The sequence below is a fragment of the Callospermophilus lateralis genome, chromosome X (genome assembly GCF_048772815.1).
Source record: "Callospermophilus lateralis isolate mCalLat2 chromosome X, mCalLat2.hap1, whole genome shotgun sequence".
In the NCBI taxonomy this organism is placed as follows: Eukaryota; Metazoa; Chordata; class Mammalia; order Rodentia; family Sciuridae; genus Callospermophilus; species Callospermophilus lateralis.
Genome location: NC_135325.1, coordinates 17,791,986 through 17,807,589, shown reverse-complemented (window position 1 = coordinate 17,807,589; position 15,604 = coordinate 17,791,986).

Genomic DNA, 15,604 nt, shown 5'->3' with positions numbered 1-15,604 from the left:
AGGAAGTGAAAGGGTACCTTAGCCCACCACTTTTGCTGGGGGGTGCTCAGTTCTAAGAAATCCATGGAGGCCTACTCTGATATGGGCTCATTGAGTTCCTTGGTCCTTATTCATGGTATTCATTGTGGCTCTTGGTAGGAACCGGGGTATCTAATCCCTGCTGATCTGATGCTCCTCCCCTCAGACAAGGGCCCTCATCAAGCTACTACTATGAAAAAGAAAGGAAAGCTCACATACACCTGACATCCTTGCCTGGGATCCTTGAGACTACAAGTGTAGGGGTTCATTTATGGGCCCTCTCCATTGTCTCCTGTTTTGGGGAGAGGAGTGATAACACCAGTCCTCAATTAGACCTCTCACTCTGACTCCTATAAGGCTCTGGATCTCCTTTCTTGGCACAATTGGAGCATAAAACTACTTTATTGGAGCATAAAACTACTTTAAAACTACTTTAACCTTCTTGAGACTTTCAAGGTGAAAAGGGGATGACATACCCTGATAAGTTTTCTGGGAATTCCACAGATAAGAGAAGGGGAAATTTTTAGAGTTGCTGTTTCCCTTGGTCCTCACTCTAGTCTCTGACCTTGACTTCCTCTGAGTTGGGACACCTCCTTTCACTAATCGATACCCTCCAGCCTCAGAATAGCGCCCGAGACAGAAAAGTCAGGGTTCTCCATGTGTGAATGTCCGTGCCTGGAGCCCCACAGAAACAAGCGCAGTAAAATTGCTTTGTGTTGCCACCTGGTTTGGGGAGATACTCCATCATTAGACTCAGGGCCTTCTACTTTATTGCAGTTAGGACCCACGTCTCTTCCACTTGTTAATCTAGGCTACTTCTTAGATCCAGGCCATCTACTCCCTGACACTTTTCAGAAAGAAAAGAGAGCTTTAACCAGGCCTCCCAGGGGACACCACACAGAGCTAGGAGTTAGTGGAGTCCCCATTAACATGAGGGGAATGACAGACATCCTCAGTCCACATTCTGGGACCTCACCTTCACGCCTGACTAGTTGGGGGAATTCACGCTTCACCTACTGGACACAGCGCTTCTCAGAATGAGGCCCTCATCTTCGCAACGGAAGTGAGAATGAGCCACTTCCGGCCAACGGCTCCCTGGGATTTCCAAGGGCTAACAGCAGGGGCAGTTGCTAAGGAACCACATTGTTTTGTAATCTATGGTCCTTAGCTCCTCACACTGCTCGCCAGCATATCCTGGGATTTCCCCCTCTGGCTTGAGACACACAGCCTCCAAACAAATTTTCACCTCCCTCAGGCTCTACAGCAGAAATCTGGGTAGGCCCCACATGGCTCCTCTTACCTGGGTTTCACAGCCGTGACAACAGGAGCGGGGTTCTGCGAGCATCCCCATTTCGGGGATAGGTCCTCTCATCAGCACTCACCTAGACTGCATTTGCCTAACACTTCTTCCCCTCAAGGTCCATTAACCCATTAGCTCCTGGTACTCTGCTTTCTGAGACCTTCTAGGTAGAAAGGAACACAGCAACCTGGCTATTTTGACTGGTGCCTTAAAACTAGAAATGGCTTCTGCCTATTCTGGGATTCCTCCCTCTGCTGACCCTAGTCCTCCAAATATAGCCCTCATCCTCCTAAGTCCATCAAGTGGAAGTCAAGATATGCTACACAGTCCTGGAAAGACTGTTGGGGTTGTTGGTGGCCCGCATATTTCGAGAGTGGTTCTCTGATTAACACTGGTGTTCTTCACCCTGACTCCAGTTAGGGCCAAGATTCCTCATTTTGAAGAACTGAGCGCAGGCATTCCCTTCCCTGAGGCACTCCAGGAGGAAATCAGGGTGTAGCTCAAGCATTCTGCTTGGAGTATTCGACAGTTAGGTACAAGGACTGGCATTTGTGGGGTTAGTGTTCTTTTCTTTCTCCTCAAGAACCTCACTTTGCTCCTGACCAGTGCTGGGACTCCACCCTGCCTGACATAAACTCTGTTCAGATTAAGTTCCCTTCCTTCTGACATCTCCCAGTGGAAGTTAGGGTTGGGTACATTAGATTAGTGATGTTTGGATCCTGGGAGGGTTGACAGCACAGTGATGAGACACCACCATTCTTGTCCCCCAAATATTTCCCATTCAGAGTCCTTATCTTGATAGCTATCAAACACAGGGGTCTTGCCTTTACTAAACTCAGGTCCCTCTTCTTAGGCAAGTGCTCTCACTTGGCTGAGCACTATGACGAGTGAAAGGAAGGATGCCTAGTGTGACTGTTCTTCCTGAGGCATTATAGGTCAGGTTTGGGCAGATCTCTGAATGAAGTCCTGCATTTTGGGGATGGTGGTCTCCTCAGTATTCATTCAGTTTTCTCATGTCTCTTAGATTGAAAGCTTCTTGGGAAGTGTCACATCCCTGCAAACTCTAGAACAGTGTTTCTATTGCAAATCACAGGTCTATGTTCCAAGCCTGATGTGAGATGGACATCCTTCCAGGCAAGACAGGGGACCCAGAGGGAGGGGGTGGGATGTCAGAGAACAATGATGCTGATGTATCCTTCTTTTCAATAGTCAGTGTGTGTTTCTTATAGTACTTCTGTTTTAATTGATTTTCCTTCTTAATGGAAAGGAGCTGCCCAGGATGGTTGTGAGATCCCTGAATTTGAGATTATTTAACTTTGCATTTGTGGATGGTCATATGGCCACTGTGTATTATCTATTTCTCTTTTTTATTCATAACCTTCACTTATTGTAATATTTTAATTGGTCTGGCCTTGTATGCTAACCAATTCTTTGGGCACAGAATCCTCTCAATTAACTTAGGCCAGGCCTAAGAATAAGTGAGGAAATGCTCACTCTTATTAATATTGTTAAAAATATTGCACAGTGCCCTGGACATTCCCTCTGAGAATAGATACACTTGGGAGTATTGGGAAGAAAACAAAGGACACAAGGTCTGCCACAGGCAGAGAGGAGTAGGATGAACAGTAGGAGCTACAGAATAATCTGGACTGGGAGCCTAGACCCAGCTCTGTTGCTTTCTGGCCCTGTAAACTTGAGCAAATTACCAGACTCCAAGACAAAGAAATTGTAATCAAACCAAATACTGCTTAGCAATGAAAATTTTGTACAGTGTATCACCATTAGTAAATATTACATATAATGTGTTTTTGGAAGAATCCTCTCTGTGTGGATACATTTCAAAGCAATTCGAATTTTGTCAATGATCAATGTCTTTCCTAACACACTCTTTTCTATAAAACACTCCTATTTTCATTTATTTATCCACCACTCCAAATCTAGAACCCCATTAGAATTTGCCAGTATACATATGTGGTAACCTAATAGAATGACATTTCAATTTCCAGTAGGCTCTGGATTCCCTATCCTAGAGCAGTATACCAGCATAGTGGATTCTGTGCCTCTCACCAATTTAGAATGTATCTCCTTTATTTTTTAGTAGGTCCCTTGTAATAATGTGCATAGAATACTTGGTTTGTACACTATACTTGAATGTGCTGGGAGAGGAGCAAAGACAGTTTCCAGCTTTGCCCTAAATGGAATTTCCATCTGGCTTACGCACAACCCCAAAGTTTAGAGCAATTATCCATTGCATATGCAGTCTTCTGTCTCTGAAACACAACATCTAAAGGGCTGGCTCCTGTTCACCATTCATGTACCATTAGCCAGCATAACATGCAGCCTCACTTAAATTACCTCTCACTGAAGAAGTTGTAGTTTCTCAAAAGTTCCAACCTCCCTTGCCTCAGAGCATTTACACTGAATGCTCTCATGTGGAATGTTCTTTCTTCTTTTCTCCTCCAATTTTTTGAGTTGTCCTTTAGATATGAGAGAGAATTTCACCATCTTTTAATATAATAGTGGCTATTAACCACTAAAGTTGTATGAAATTGGTCATTTTTTTACCCTTACCATCTCCAATGCTAATATGGAGACTTATGTTTGGGGAATGTTTGGAGAATATATTAAGCCAGTGAATGAGAGGTCTAAAATATTGCAATTTAGTTTATCCTAATTTCTTAATTAGTTAAACAAATCCAGGTCTATATCTTTCAGTTTATAGAAAGAAATGATAAAAGAAGCAAGGTAAATCAAGAACTGAGCCCCCCATAGCTTTTGCATATTTTTTTCTCTCTCATGATCTCAACTGTTTGTGGCATTCCTTCAAATTTCTAAGAAAATACTTATCCCAATGTGATGGTAACTTGTGTGGATCACAGGGGAAACAGTCAAAGATTTTCAGTTTGTCTTGCTAAATTCCAAAACTCTTATTCTTAACCCTGACTAATAACAATAAATATGTGGCCAATGTCATCCAAAAATTTAAATCCTGAAGCTAAATAAATCTACAAGTTACCCATATGTAGCAGGAACACAAATAAGTTATTATTATTATTATTTTTTTAAAATTTTTTTTTAGAGAGAGAGAGAGAGAGAGAATTTTAATATTTATTTTTTAGTTTTCGGCAGACACAACATCTTTGTTTGTATGTGGTGCTGAGGATCGAACCCGGGCCGCACGCGTGCCAGGCGAGCACGCTACCGCTTGAGCCACATCCCCAGCCCCCAAATAAGTTATTATTATGTATCCTCTACTTCTACTCTGACTCTCTTTTACTTAGAACACTGCACACTTCAAACACAAAGTGAAGATCTTTCTTCATCATTATTAGAAATGGTAGAAGCTGCTAGATATGGTAGTGTAATATGCCCTGGTTGTGAGGGTAGTGCAGGCTTGTCTGCAAATTTGGTTTAGGCTTTCTCCTTCTCATCTTTCAAAACCTCTTCAAACCAGGATGGCAAAGTCCAGGAATTATATCATTTACTTAGTTCTGAAATGTCCAGGGTTTAGTGTGAGCTCTCAAACCACAAAGCAATAATGGGGGATCACTATTGGGCACCTGTTGGTAGTTCAGTTACTTTTCCTGAACGAAAGCCTCCTGTGATTCCCCCAAGATGAAGTACTTCTATCCAGAATATATATATCTCCATTATATTCATCCCTTCCTGCATTATTTTCTTCATTGGTATAATTGTCCTTTGTGAGTATCAGGCCAAGGACAATCAACAGAAGGCTACTCCTGGCCATGCCCTTTTTATAAATCATTCTGTCATCATTGGTGATGTCTAGTTTGCTGACAAAAGCATAGGAGTTTGATTTAGTCAGTTTTTTTTTTTCTGTTGTGACTATGACTCAACCAGAACAATTGTAGAGGAGGAAATCTTTTTAGAGGTCTTAATCCATAGAAAGCAGCCTCCATTCCTTGGGGCTTAAGGTGAGGCAGAACATCATGGCGGATGAGTGTGGAGGAAGGAAACAGCTCACATGATGATTAGGAAAGAGAGAGAGAGAGAGAGAGAGAGAGAGAGAGAGAGAGAGAGGTAGGTCTCCACTGGCTAGATACAACAAAGCCACACCCTAATTCCCACCTCCTCCAGCCATACCTATCACTTTAGTTACCACTCAGTTAATTCCTATTAGGGGATTAATTCACTGATTAGGTTAAGACTCTCACAACTGAATAATTTCTTCTCTGAACTTTCATGCATTGTCTCACGCATGAGCTTTTTGGGGACACCTCACATCCAAACCATAACAGAGTTCTTGTCAGGTCTTTTGGTCTTGTATCTCAACTCCAAAAACCAGCTGCATGTATTCAGAGGCTCTCCTAAGGATCTCAGGAACTACTCTTTATAATCTTTGATGACATACTTCAATATGTTTGCTTTTGTAGGCTCTTTCATTTGATTACTGAGTGCAAGTAAAATCACCAACAAAACCATTTGTAGTCTAGAAGGCATCTGGGCCAAATCTGAGTATCTGGCAAGGCTTGCAGAGTTATTTGACTTTACTCCTCTTCCTGAACTCTGATTTCTGTATTAGGCTCCATGAGGTACCTGTAAACACTCTTGGCTTCAGATCTTCTTGTGGGCCTGAAGGTGTTGCTTACATGTACAGTGCTGATATTTATGATGCAGAGCCAGGATCTTTTTTCAGTGAAGGTAGACAGAAGTGTAGGTAGGTGGCATGCCAATGGTGAATCACATTCTAAGGAAAAGAAGGAGGATGTAAGGGGCTTTAGCTTGTAGACTCAACTATTTTGACTGACAAAGGTTACCTCCTTCACACTGTTCCTAAGGCAGTGTTTTAGGGCCTTACACATCTCCTGCCTTGTCTGGTAGACCTAAAGGAGGAAGGGAGAAGGTCTTTATGGTGCAGCCAGACAAGTCAACTGGACAATTTACAGTTTTCACAGTGGGGAAAGAAGACTGGGATTCTATAGATTTTTTTCTCTGTGTGAGATTGGGTGATGCCTTCAGTCTTCACTTACAGTCTTTACTAAGACACCAGATAGATCTTGAGATACAATGTCTGCCAACCTATTTGAATCAGTTGAGTCAGAGGTTTTTTTTTTTTTTTTTTTTTTTTTTTTTTTTTTTTTTTAGCTGCTATGACCAAAAGACCTGACAAAAACAATTAGAAGGGAAAAGTTTATATGGGGGCTTGTGGTTTCAGAGGTCTCAGTCCATAGACAGCCAGCTCCAATTCTTGGGACTCTAAGTGAGGCAGAATAACATGGAAGAAGAGTGGTGGAGGACAGTGACTCAGAACATGGCCACCAGAAAGGAGGAAGAGGGGAAGAGAGAGAGAGAGAGAGAGAGAGAGAGAGAGAGAGAGAGAGAGAGAGAGAGAGAGATATCTAAATCATAACATGACCTGAGGTCATCTCCCCTCAAACTAAGGCCATCACCTCTCTGAGACCACTACAGGAGAAGCAAAGGGGTATCTCATTTGGCTACTGCTTTCTTTTTTCTCTTTCTTTTCTTCCTTCCTTCCTTCCTTCCTATCTTTCTTTTTTTTTCTTTTTTGTACCAGGGATTAAATCCAGAGGCGCTTAAACACTAAGCCACAGCCCTTTTTTCATTTTTTATTGTGAGACAGCATCTCACTAAGTTGCTCAGGGCCTCGCAAATTGCTGAGACTGGCCTTGAACTTCCAATCCTCCTGCCTCAGTCTCCCAAGCCACTGGGATTAGAGGTATGTGTCACCATGACCATACAGAGAGAGAAAGAGAGAGAGGGAGAGAGAATATATCTATATCTATATCGATATCTATCTATCTATCTATCTATCTATCTATCTATCTATCTAAAATCTCCTGAGAAGGAATGGGTCTCAGTTTGAAACTCTTCCTGGGTCTTCCAGTTCTCACAGCAGGTGAGAGAAGAATACTGGAGTTATTCTTAGTTTACATGGGAGGCTCAAATGCATTAAGAAACTATAGCATTCCAAGAAAAGCTAGTTCAAGGACTTGCAAAGGGATGGGGGATAGAATAATAGCAATGAATATCTCACTGAGAAGTTTTTATAAGGAATCAAATGTACCATATCAAATAGAATGGTATTTACATCAGCATTTCCAAAAGTACAGCCTGTGGGATGATATTTGGTTCTACACCCACGTGCGCGCGCACACACACACACACACAAATTGTTTTAGTGTAAACTGGTTTAAACAAAGTTGAATAAGTTTTAGTTTACAATTTTGTTTTCATTGCAAGACATCCCCAAATCCTCAATATGTCAGTATGCACTAGAAAACTTCCAAAGGGATAAGATAACATCATGTATTTTCTAAACCTATTTGGCTATGGAGAGATGCTCCTCTGCCATTTTGTTCAACGTTGGATCTTAAAACTTCATCACAGAGTATTTTGTGGCTGTTTCTGACAGATTCTGAATGTTTTCAGTGAAGGTGCAGTGATCCTTGGAGGGGACAAGAATACAGGCAGGTGACATTTTCAAAACAAAATGCCTGTTTTAGTGCCTATAAAGGTAATTTCTAAACTGTAAGAGCATCTTAATAAGTGACATGAAATATCACCTCTTCAGGTGTTTTTCTGAAAATTCATTTTGGAGTCAGCAGGCTTCACTACATCTAAAATTTGCTTGAGATGCCTGATCAGTAAGAGACACAGTTGAAGGGTCATGTTAAATATATGTCCCCATAGATTTCCCAAAGAATGATACTGTACTAAGGCTGTTGAAAAGAAATGAGATGCATATTTTCTCAGCTCCCAAGCCTCCAAGGGAGAAAATTGGCTAGAACTAGCCAAACTATATGGAACTTCATCCAAAAAGGTGTGAGTTTAGGTCACATGTTTAGCCCCAGCAGGAAATGAAAATGTTTGGAAACCACAGAGGAGAATCCTATCATAAGAACTGGTTTTACATAGAGGGAGTGGTGAAGAAATGGGGTAATGTGGAATCTATACAAATGCCTAAGTTCTTCCTAAAGGCACAGGATATTGCTTCTTTCAAATAACCTACTTCTGTGCTCCTCTGGAGGTTGGGACTGAAGCTATTGATATTCTTTTTTCTATTCTAATAATGATTAGTTCAAAAACTGGAGCAGTCCGTGTTCCTGCAGAGGTCACACATAGTAGATCTTTCTGGAAAAGACAAAGGCTGAGAATAGAGACAGAGACTCAGAGTAATGATCCAGATTTACCTGTAAAAGTCTGGAGGGATATAGGAGAAAGCACACCAATTTTTCTCCTTACATTTCAAATAAATTTAATAACTAAAGACATTTCCTAGGTAAAGCTGTAACAAACCAACCATTTCTTCTGTGGTTTGGGCTTAAGGTATAAGGCAATTAGAAGTATGCTAGTCTAGAGCTGGGGATGTAGCTCATTTGGTAGGGTGCTTGCCTGGCATATATAAGGTCCTGGGCTCCATAACCAGCACCACCCCCAAAAAAGTGTGCTAATGTAATCAAGATACTTAAATGCTATATTTAAAAACATTATTGAATACTAGAAAAATGATATGATGGCTAAGATTAGCTGACATTTAAAAAACAAAATAAGAGTAACATGTTTAGAGCTATATTTATTTTATCTCCTGGGTAATTTTATTATTCATTAGTGTTTACCTCTCCCAGTGGGACAAAAATCATGAATGTCACAAATATAGTATTTTAGTAATTTTAATAATGTTCTAGCTAATTAGTATATTAACTGTAACCATTACTGAAATCTGTTCCTCTGACATATATTTTAGCAATGACTCTATCATTGTTTTTTAGTATTTTACTCTTTCCCTCTATGACATTTAGATATGTATACAGTTTTAAAATGTTATGCAAATATTTATCAGAGCACTGAGATTTTGCTAAAAGTCTTTTCAGCTACAAACATATCCATAGAGTGACCTTTGATATTGGGAAACACCTTCAAGTTTTATAATTATATGCAACCACATACCATTCTTTCATTATAGAACAAGAGACCAAGAACAAAGTTAAAAACATCTCAATCAATGTTCAAGTGGATTTCAGTTCTTCAAAGTGCCAGTTTTGTTTTACAGAATACTTTTTATTATTTCTTCTAACAGGTTTTTCCTTTTCATATTAGAAACCTCTTCAAAAACATTAATGCTCAGTGTTTAAATTGATCATTGAAGAAAAGTAGGAACATAGAAAAAACACAAAGCAAAACAACAAAAAGAACAATACAATCCCCACCACTCAGAGACATCTTGCTGTTATCAAACTATTTTTTTTGTTTGTTATTAGGCAATTTTGGAAGACTCTGAAAATAAACTCAGCTTGGTATACACAAACTAGCTAGTGAACAATGACAGAATCTTACCATCTAGTTAGTTCCTTTTAGTTTGCAGATGGGTATAGAATCTCAACCCCAAGAAAATAATGCTGCTCTTTAAATTATTCCTCCCTACTTTCTTCACCCAATGACCATACATTGCTTTCATTACTACTGGGCTTTGCTTAAGCTGTTGTCAGTGATTCTTTATTTAAGAAAGACCCCTATTGAGGGGCTGGGGTTGTGGCTCTGTGGCAGAGTGCTTGCCTCACACGTATGAGGCACTGTGTTCAATCCTCAGCTCCACATAAAAATAAATACATAAAATAAAGGTATTGTGTCCATATACATCTAAAAAATATTTAAAAAAGAAAGACCCCTATGGAGAAAATAGCAAAAAAAATTTCATGGGATATTCAAGGAGCAAGAATAATGGAAATGAAAATCCACCATCAGAATCTAAACACCACGTTTTGTTAGTGACTGACAGAAAACACCTAGTGTAGAATATAATTTTTCTCCAAATTTTAACTTATATTATACACACAATGGCCAGGATGCCTATATACATTATATTTTTATTCAATGAATTGGATTTGATGTGACATTTTTGACTGAAAGCTAGAGGTCTAGATCAAGCGTTTGTGATCTAGATAGATGGGGCCTTAAGTTCTGAATTATATAAAATATTTATCCAAGCCCAAATTCCCTGGCTTTAACTTCCTGATCAAAGATTGCATAAGTCAGTTATATGGAAAGTTCACAGTAGGAGTAAAAAAAAATCTTTCTTAATAACAAGACTCACTAAGTATCCAAAATCCAGAACACTATCAAATGATGAACAAAATACAAGAGATATTAAGATATAAATTAATAAATAAATGTTGTAAAAATTAAAGGAGTTCAGTTTTATAGAATCATGCTCCAGAGATTGTCAAACAAATGATATAGGGAAAATGTCTACTTGTGTGTGTTGGAGGGAGTCGGGTAGGAAATGAGCAAAATGATAGGAAGGTGGGGGAAGTTGTGGGTTCTTTCCAGTCCTTCAGAATTAGCTGTGGGAAAGCAGTGGATAACAGGACTTGTGAGTTCTTAAAAAATAGTGGATTCTTCCCTACTCTGATAATAAAAATCACTTGGAGAGTTTATCAAGGATACAGATCTCCTATCCTTTTCCAATATTTGGATCAAGGAGAGCTTTATAATCTAGATTTTTCAAAAAGCTTCAATTGATTCTGGTGAGAAGCCAAATTCAGAGCCACACTGTTACCTACACTGATAACTTATTTAGAACTTCATTTTAGAAGTTCTAAACTCTTGAAAACTAGTTTCTCCTAAAGATAAATAAATGTTTTCTGTTTAAATTCAAATATACTATTCAAAAGTCCATAGATACTCTGGAACTTACATTAAAATTTTTGGTGATAATTTTCAACTGTCATGCTTTCTTTGAGTAATGAACTTTTTTTTTAAACAAAGCTAGCTTTGGACATTTATTAAAATACAAGCCTCAAACTGCCCAAATTATGTCAGTTTGTTTAAAATAAAATTGGCTCAAAATGTTAATTACAACCTTGATAAGGCACTATGACTGTTTAGAATTTTTTGGTAAGAAAGAACAAAAATAAATTTTAGGTAATATATAAATTCTTTTTTCCATTCAGTATTTTTTGGGGGTAGGGGTACTGGGGATTGAATCCAAGTGACCTTAACCCTAGGCCTTCTTATTTTTTATTTAGAGAGAGGGTCTCACTAAGTTGCTGAGGCTGGCTTTGAAGTTGCAATCCTCCTGCCTCAGCCTCCACAGCCTCTGGGATTATAGCTGTATGCCACCACAACTGGTTCCATCTAGACTCCCCACATTTTTTATTACCTTCTTTCCACTTCTATACTTAAAACTCTCTTTGTAGCTTTAACTGCAGTTGAAAGTAGTATCTACAGGTTATGTGTATTGATTACATTAAATTAGTTATTTAATTGCTCAATATGGTTTTCCTCTAGAAATTCCAGAAGAAGGAGCAGACTGTTAGTTACTTAATATCCAGAATAGTCAATGATAGTATTTTAAATGTAGAAAGCTTTCAGCAGTTGCTCAGTGAATTTTTTAAAAATATCAAATTTTCTAAATTGAGAAAAGCATATATATCCAAGTTGTTCAATACAGTAGCCACTAGCCACATTTGGTTATTTAAATGTAAATGAATCAAAATTAAATAAAATTTAAAATTCTGTTCTTTAGTTTTACTACACAAATTTCAAGGACTTTAGTCATATGTAGTTCCAACGTTGTTTAGTAAGGATATAGAGAATGTCCTTCACTGCAGAAAATTATACTGAACAATTTGGTCTATGCAATATTTTCTCTCTGTTCCCTTCTCTCCTCCCTCCCTTGCCTTCTAGTCATTTACCATTCTTTTACTAAGTATATATTAGATTCTAATGAGTCAGACCATTTATGTTCAATCTATACTTGTATAAAGTATCCTCAATAAGCTGATGATCTAGTTATAAGCTATTTGGTATGAACATATTACAATGACTCATATTTTAAAAATCTCATTTATTAAATGCTTTATATGGGTAATAACATGTTAACTATACTAATACTTTCAATAAATTACTTTGTAAGGTTCCATTCTATAGTTAATACTAACTTCTAGAAAAGTCTGACTTTTTAATACATAAGCCATACTGACACACTAATTGGTAAGTATTTAGAATATCACATGTAAAAACATTCTTGTTTATTGAGAATATGGGGCACATGTAGTTAAGTTTTTGTTGTTCATTCAAACTTTCATCCAAGCATATATTAAATTAAAACTATATGTTAGTAAGAACATGAACACATAAAGATAGGACATGAAGTCCTATCACCAAGAAATTTAGGAGTTATTGGGGAAATAAAAAACATAGATATAACATGACAAAGTAAGTAAATACAAGAAAAAAATGGGAGCACCAGTTAAACTGGGGTTATTAGGGAAAGTTTCAATGATTAGATGACCCTTATTCTTGGTCTTTGAAGGCCAAGATGGCACTTGATGCAGAAAGGTCTTTCCCAGAGGAGAGGACAGTAAATGAAGAGAGATAAGAAATACGTTGGTCCATTCTAGAACATTACATAAGTCAAAGTTCAATCCACTTTGCTGCTTACAACAAAGGACATGAGTCTGCTATCATATCCTTGATCCCGGTTTGCAGCTACAGAGACTAATTGAGACATTTGCTTCACCCCCATCATATGAGAACTAGACTTTTTTTTCCTTCCTTTCTCTTTCTCTCCTCATCCCTCCCTCCCTCCTTCCATCTTTCTTTCCTTTCTTTTCTCCCTCCCCCTCTGTTTCTCTCTCTCTCTCTGTGTCTCTCTCTCTTTCTTGTAATAGACTATTTTTATAGGAATTTTAAGTTTACAAAAAATTGAACAGAAAGTTCAAACTCCCACATATGCTTTCTATACCTAAAAGTTTCCCCTATACCATATTGCATCGATGTATTACATTTTTAAGTACCTCTATTTTTTATAGTTTTATATGGTTCTGAAGATCAAATCCAGTGCCTCACACCTGCTAGGCAGGCACTGTACCCCTGAACTACAACCGCAGACTGATGTGTTACTTTTATTACAAATGATGAATTAAATTTACACATCACTATTAGGTAAAATTTGTAGTTCACATAAGGGTATATTTTGGTTTTGTATAGTTGTATGGTTTTGCCAAATGCATAATGACATGTGTCTGTGATTACAGTATTATATACAACAGTTTCACTGCCCTAAAATATCCCCTGTGCTCTACCTATTAATTCCGCCCCCTGTATTTCTAGTTTAATAAAAATTTTCCTTTTCTTTATTAAAATAATGAATGGGTGTTGGATTTGGTGAAATCATGTGTTTTTATTTTGTGCCAACTGATATAATGTTTTTTATTATTTGATTATTGAATGTTGAATAAATACTCACATACTTAGAATAAATCCCTTTTGATGATGTTGTGCAATTATTTAAATACATTATTTAATTTCACATATTAATGTTTTGTTGAGGAAATTTGCATTTATGTTCATGAGAAATATTGACCAGTTATTTTCTTTTCTTGTGATGTCTGCCTGGTTTTGTTTTAGGGTAATAACTAGCCTCATAGAATGAGTTAGAAGGAACTTATTGTGTTTTAACTTTTTGGAACACATGTAGAGAAATGGTATTGTTTGATACTTTGTAAAATTTAGATTAGCTTTTTCTCCTTGCATGAGTTTTGGCAGATTATTTCTTTCAAAAAATAGGTTCAGTTTCATCTAAGTTGTCAAATTTGTGGGCATAGAGTTCAAAATATTATTTTGTTATCTTTTTTATTTTCATTGGGAAATGTAATGATGGTCCCTCTTTCATTTCTGATATTAGTGATTTGTGTCTTTTCCCTTTTCTTCATGATAGGTTTTTCTCATTTTAATTGATCTTCTTAAAGTACCTGCTTTTGATTTCATTGACTTTCTCTATTGTTTTTCCTTTTTTAACTCCAATTATTTCTACCTGATTTTTATTATTTACTTTCATCAGTTTACTTTGAATTTAACTTGCTCTTTTTTCTAGTTTCCTAGGATGAAAGATTAGATTATTGTTTTTATATCATTCTTCTTTTTCTAATGTATGCATTTATATGTTTTACCTAAAATTAACATAGCTACTCCAGCTTTCTTTTATGGGCATTTGCATGGTATAGCTTTCTCTATCTCTTTATATTAATTTATTTCTTTATATTTAAAGTCAGTGTCTTTAGAAAACAGTGAATTGGGTTTGGATTTGTTATCCACTTTTATAGTGTAGGTAAGTCATTCACGTGTGAAGTGATTACTGATATAATTAGCTTAATATCTATATTTGTAACTTTTCTATTTGTTACCCTTTTTATTTGTTTCCTTTGTGTTTTCCACTGTGTTATGATTTCGTTGGTTTTAATTGAGCATTTTATGTAATTTCATTTTATCTTCTGTCTTACCATATTAATTTTACTTTAAAAATTTTGTGGTTTCATCTGGGCACAGTGGTGCACATCTGTAATCTGAGTGACTCAGGTGGCTGAGGCAAGAGGATCACAAGTTTGAGGTCAATCTCAGCAACTTAGCAAGAACCTATCTAAACAACAATAATAACAGCAACAAGGATAACAACAGAAAAAAATCATGGCTGGTGATATAGCTCAGTGATAAAGTGCTCTTAGGTTTAATCTCCAATACCCCCCCACACACATATTTAGAGGTTGTCCTAGAATTTATAACATGCATTTATAACTAATTGAAGTCCATTTCTAATAACACTCTATTGCTTCATGGATAGTGCAAGTACATTAGAATATTTCTAATTCCTCCTTATTACATTGATGTCATTCATTTCACTTATGCATCAATAAATTAAAGGCCACAATCAATAAATATAATCATTATTATTAATTTGGATGAATTTTTACCTGTTAGATCAATTAAGTTAATTTAAGTTCATTTATTCCTTATCTAACTCTCTTATTTTATGTAGATCCAATTTTTGACCTATATCTTTTTCCTTCTCTCTGAAGAAACTCTTTTGATGTTTCTTGCAAGATATGTCTATGGGTGACAAATTTCCTCAAATTTTATCTTTGAAATTCTTAATTTTTCTTTCCCTTCTGAAGAATTTTTTCCCTGGACATAAAATTCCAGATTGGTGTTTTATTTTTTCTTTCAATAATTTAAGTGTTTCATTCTTGTTTGTATGGTTTCTGGATGCAAGTGTAATTTAATTCTTAAGCTTATACCTCTGTGGGTAAGGCACTTTCCCCTTGTGGCTTCTTTCCATATTTTTTTCTTTATGTTTGATTGTTTGCCGTTTGAATATTTATGTATATATATACAAACACATTATATATATATATATGTCTAGATGCAGTTTTTATTTTTATTTGTATTTTATCCTCCTTGGTGTGCTCCAAGCTTCCTGGATCTGGAGTTTGGTGTTGGTATTTAATTTTGGAAAAATTCTCTGCT